This window comes from Aethina tumida, chromosome 6 (assembly GCF_024364675.1).
Source record: "Aethina tumida isolate Nest 87 chromosome 6, icAetTumi1.1, whole genome shotgun sequence".
Taxonomy (NCBI): domain Eukaryota; kingdom Metazoa; phylum Arthropoda; class Insecta; order Coleoptera; family Nitidulidae; genus Aethina; species Aethina tumida.
The window spans coordinates 10,845,355-10,851,623 of NC_065440.1; the positions used below are offsets into that span (position 1 = coordinate 10,845,355).

At 27.5% G+C, this 6,269-nt stretch overlaps 1 long non-coding RNA gene across 1 annotated transcript; it reads left to right on the forward strand.

Annotated features, from left to right (window-relative positions):
* Positions 1 to 4,845: 4,845 nt before the first annotated feature.
* Positions 4,846 to 6,126, forward strand: LOC126265818 (uncharacterized). The gene is made up of 2 exons (XR_007548277.1): positions 4,846 to 5,127; positions 5,930 to 6,126. It is a non-coding gene; the product is annotated as an uncharacterized LOC126265818 (long non-coding RNA).
* Positions 6,127 to 6,269: the final 143 nt, after the last annotated feature.

The following is a 6,269-nucleotide window of genomic DNA, read 5'->3' on the forward strand; positions in this document are numbered from 1 at the left end:
CAAAGTTCATTTTTGGCATATACGTCAACTAAGGACCATGCTATAAGTGGACATTATTAGTATTCCCAAATTATATACAAGATGTTCGTTACTTACATTTAATTTTGTGCATTATAAAACATCAATATCATTGTTGTTTTCAATGGATATCCCTGTATATATTTGGATTTTTAAATTCTACATGTAATTGCAAATAAAGTGGCTATACTATGTCCTATACCTAAACCCAATACTTTTCGAGTTATTAATATTTTTTTCAAAAATTTAAACAGATTGATGGTCCAACTAAAATGCCAGTAAAGCCATAAGTTTTGCTGCGGCAAAGTTCATTTTTGGCATATACATTAACTAAGATCCATGCTATAAGGAGTCATTATTAGAATTCCCAAATTATATACAATGTGTTCATTATTTACTTTTAATTTAGCGCATATTAAAACATCAATAACATTGTTGTTTTCAATGTATGACCCTGTATATTTTTGGATTTTTAAATTCTACATGTAATTGCAAATAAAATGACTATACTATGTCCTATACCTAAACCCAATAGTTTTCGAGTTATTAATATTTTTTTTCAAAAATTTAGACACATTGATGGTCCAACTAATGTCTGTAAAGCCACCAGTTTTGCTGCTGCAAAATTCATTTTTGGCATATACGTTAACTAAGGACCATGTTATAAGTAGTCATTATTAGTATTCCCAAATTATATACAAGATGTTCGTTATTTACATTTAATTTTGTGCATTATAAAACATCAATATCATTGTTGTTTTCAATGGATACCCCTGTATATATTTGGATTTTTAAATTCTACATGTAATTGCAAATAAAGTGGCTATACTATGTCCTATACCTAAACCCAATACTTTTCGAGTTATTAATATTTTTTTCAAAAATTTAAACAGATTGATGGTCCAACTAAAATGCCAGTAAAGCCATAAGTTTTGCTGCGGCAAAGTTCATTTTTGGCATATACGTTAACTAAGGTCCATGCTATAAGGAGTCATTATTAGAATTCCCAAATTATATACAAGATGTTCATTATTTACTTTTAATTTAGTGCATATTAAAACATCAATAACATTGTTGTTTTCAACGTATGACCCTGTATATTTTTGGATTTTTAAATTCTACATGTAATTGCAAATAAAATGACTATACTATGTCCTATACCTAAACCCAATAGTTTTCGAGTTATTAATATTTTTTTTCAAAAATTTAAACACATTGATGGTCCAACTAATGTCTGTAAAGCCACCAGTTTTGCTGCTGCAAAGTTCATTTTTGGCATATACGTTAACTAAGGACCATGCTATAAGTAGTCATTATTAGTATTCCCAAATTATATACAAGATGTTCGTTATTTACATTTAATTTTGTGCATTATAAAACATCAATATCATTGTTGTTTTCAATGGATACCCCTGTATATATTTGGATTTTTAAATTCTACATGTAATTGCAAATAAAATGGCTATACTATGTCCTATACCTACACCCAATAGTTTTCGAGTTATTAATATTTTTTTCAAAAATTTAGACACATTGATGGTCCAATTAATGTCTGTAAAGCCACCAGTTTTGCTGCTGCAAAGTTCATTTTTGGCATATACGTCAACTAAGGACCATGCTATAAGTGGACATTATTAGTATTCCCAAATTATATACAAGATGTTCGTTACTTACATTTAATTTTGTGCATTATAAAACATCAATATCATTGTTGTTTTCAATGGATATCCCTTTATATATTTGGATTTTTAAATTCTACATGTAATTGCAAATAAAGTGGCTATACTATGTCCTATACCTAAACCCAATACTTTTCGAGTTAATAATATTTTTTTTCAAAAATTTAAACAGATTGATGGTCCAACTAAAATGCCAGTAAAGCCATAAGTTTTGCTGCGGCAAAGTTCATTTTTGGCATATACGTTAACTAAGGTCCATGCTATAAGGAGTCATTATTAGAATTCCCAAATTATATACAAGGTGTTCATTATTTACTTTTAATTTAGTGCATATTAAAAAATCAATAACATTGTTGTTTTCAACGTATGACCCTGTATATTTTTGGATTTTTAAATTCTACGTGTAATTGCAAATAAAATGACTATACTATGTCCTATACCTAAACCCAATAGTTTTCGAGTTATTAATATTTTTTTTTCAAAAATTTAAACACATTGATGGTCCAACTAATGTCTGTAAAGCCACCAGTTTTGCTGATGCAAAGTTCATTTTTGGCATATACGTTAACTAAGGACCATGCTATAAGTAGTCATTATTAGTATTCCCAAATTATATACAAGATGTTCGTTATTTACATTTAATTTTGTGCATTATAAAACATCAATATCATTGTTGTTTTCAATAGATACCCCTGTATATATTTGGATTTTTAAATTCTACATGTAATTGCAAATAAAATGGCTATACTATGTCCTATACCTACACCCAATAGTTTTCGAGTTATTAATATTTTTTTCAAAAATTTAGACACATTGATGGTCCAATTAATGTCTGTAAAGCCACCAGTTTTGCTGCTGCAAAGTTCATTTTTGGCATATACGTCAACTAAGGACCATGCTATAAGTAGTCATTATTAGTATTCCCAAATTATATACAAGATGTTCGTTACTTACATTTAATTTTGTGCATTATAAAACATCAATATCATTGTTGTTTTCAATGGATGTCTCTGTATATATTTGGATTTTTAAATTCTACATGTAATTGCAAATAAAGTGGCTATACTATGTCCTATACCTAAACCCAATACTTTTCGAGTTAATAATATTTTTTTTCAAAAATTTAAACAGATTGATGGTCCAACTAAAATGCCAGTAAAGCCATAAGTTTTGCTGCGGCAAAGTTCATTTTTGGCATATACGTTAACTAAGGTCCATGCTATAAGGAGTCATTATTAGAATTCCCAAATTATATACAAGGTGTTCATTATTTACTTTTAATTTAGTGCATATTAAAACATCAATAACATTGTTGTTTTCAACGTATGACCCTGTATATTTTTGGATTTTTAAATTCTACATGTAATTGCAAATAAAATGACTATACTATGTCCTATACCTAAACCCAATAGTTTTCGAGTTATTAATATTTTTTTTTCAAAAATTTAAACACATTGATGGTCCAACTAATGTCTGTAAAGCCACCAGTTTTGCTGCTGCAAAGTTCATTTTTGGCATATACGTTAACTAAGGACCATGCTGTAAGTAGTCATTATTAGTATTCCCAAATTATATACAAGATGTTCGTTATTTACATGTAATTTTGTGCATTATAAAACATCAATATCATTGTTGTTTTCAATGGATACCCCTGTATATATTTGGATTTTTAAATTCTACATGTAATTGCAAATAAAATGGCTATACTATGTCCTATACCTACACCCAATAGTTTTCGAGTTATTAATATTTTTTTCAAAAATTTAGACACATTGATGGTCCAATTAATGTCTGTAAAGCCACCAGTTTTGCTGCTGCAAAGTTCATTTTTGGCATATACGTCAACTAAGGACCATTCTATAAGTAGTCATTATTAGTATTCCCAAATTATATACAAGATGTTCGTTACTTACATTTAATTTTGTGCATTATAAAACATCAATATCATTGTTGTTTTCAATGGATGTCTCTGTATATATTTGGATTTTTAAATTCTACATGTAATTGCAAATAAAGTGGCTATACTATGTCCTATACCTAAACCCAATACTTTTCGAGTTATTAATATTTTTTTCAAAAATTTAAACAGATTGATGGTCCAACTAAAATGCCAGTAAAGCCATAAGTTTTGCTGCGGCAAAGTTCATTTTTGGCATATACGTTAACTAAGGTCCATGCTATAAGGAGTCATTATTAGAATTCCCAAATTATATACAAGATGTTCATTATTTACTTTTAATTTAGTGCATATTAAAACATCAATAACATTGTTGTTTTCAACGTATGACCCTGTATATTTTTGGATTTTTAAATTCTACATGTAATTGCAAATAAAATGGCTATACTATATCCTATACCTAAACCCAATAGTTTTCGAGTTATTAATATTTTTTCAAAAATTTAGACAGATTGATCGTCAAACGTTAACTAAGGACTATGCTATAAGAAGTCATTATTGGCATTCCCAAATTATATACAAGGTGTTCGTTATTTACATTTAATTTTGTGCATCTTAAAACTTCAATGACATTGTTGTTTCCAATGGAACTCCCTGTATATTCTTGAATTCTACAGGTAATTGCAAGTAAAATGGCCATATTATGTCCTATTCCTAAACCCAGTAATTTTCGAGTTATTAATATTTTTTCAAAAATTTAGACAGATTGATGGTCCAACTAAAATGTCTAAGGCCACTGCTGCTTCAAAGTTCATTTTTGGCATATACGTTAACTAAGGACTATGCTATAAGGAGTCATTATTAATTTTCCAAAAATATATACAAGGTGTTTGTTATTTACGTTTAATTTTGTGCATCTAAAACATCGATAACTTTATTATTTTCAATGGAACACACCCCGCATATTTTTAGATTTTTAAATTCTAAATGTAATTGCAAATTAAATGGCTATACCATGACTTATACCTGAACTCAATAGTTTTCGAGTTATTCATTTCTTTTTCAAAAATGTTTCCACTAATATGTCTATATAGCCTTCAATTTTAAATATTTAATACTTGTATACTGTCAGGAATTTGAAGTAAGTAAATGAAAATTTGCTATAAAAGACGTAAGTCATAAAAAATACATCAAATGAAGTTTAACAAACAAAATAAAACAAGTCTAACATGTAAAAATTGTCCAAAATTAAGTGCCAAAACTTCCCAACACAATTATTTCAAATAAACAAAGAAAATTTAAATAAAACACAACATTTTTTTGCAAACAGTTTATTTAAGTTAGTGCTTAGAACAATTTTTTTATAATATAAAGCTTATTTACCGAGTATTGAACTTACACGTCGACATTTTCATGTGCTGATTTGTCTAGTTTGGGTAACGATTTTTTTTCTTTCTTTTTGTATTTCATACTTGTATACTGTCAGTTAAAAACTAAAAACAATAGAGAAAACAGTGTAGAGCCAAAGAGTTAGTCATTAATTAATAATATACCTAAGAAATTATAAAAAAAGTCGACAGTATAAAGTAAAAAATACAAACATCTCTACACGTTCATTTTTGGCATATACGTTAACTAAGGACTATGCTATAAGGAGTCATTATTAATTTTCCAAAAATATATACAAGGTGTTTGTTATTTACGTTTAATTTTGTGCATCTAAAACATCGATAACTTTATTATTTTCAATGGAACACACCCCGCATATTTTTAGATTTTTAAATTCTAAATGTAATTGCAAATAAATGGCTATACCATGACTTATACCTGAACTCAATAGTTTTCGAGTTATTCATTTCTTTTTCAAAAATGTTTCCACTAATATGTCTATATAGCCTCCAATTTTAAGTATTTAATACTTGTATACTGTCAGGAATTTGAAGTAAGTAAATGAAAATTTGCTATAAAAAACGTAAGTCATAAAAAATACATCAAATAAAGTTTAACAAACAAAATAAAACAAGTCTAACATGTAAAAATTGTCCAAAATTAAGTGCCAAAACTTCCCAACACAATTATTTCAAATAAACAAAGAAAATTTAAATAAAACACAACATTTTTTTGCAAACAGTTTATTTAAGTTAGTGCTTAGAACAATTTTTTTATAATATAAAGCTTATTTACCGAGTATTGAACTTACACGTCGACATTTTCATGTGCTGATTTGTCTAGTTTGGGTAACGATTTTTTTTCTTTCTTTTTGTATTTCATACTTGTATACTGTCAGTTAAAAACTAAAAACAATAGAGAAAACAGTGTAGAGCCAAAGAGTTAGTCATTAATTAATAATATACCTAAGAAATTATAAAAAAAGTCGACAGTATAAAGTAAAAAATACAAACATCTCTACACTGTTCTAAATAAAAAGCGAATTTGAGGTAGGATGATAAAAATTTGCTAAAAACAATTCCTACAAAGACGTGAATCATAATAAATATATCAAATAAAATAACAACAAACAAAACAAAATAAATCTAACATGTATAAATTGTCTCAATTTCAGTGATAAAAACATCATAATTTACCGTAAATATTGCACTTGAACAAAAACGTAGGACAAAACCGACGACTAGAAATCATCTTACACAATCTAAGTAATAATTTAAGTACTTGAG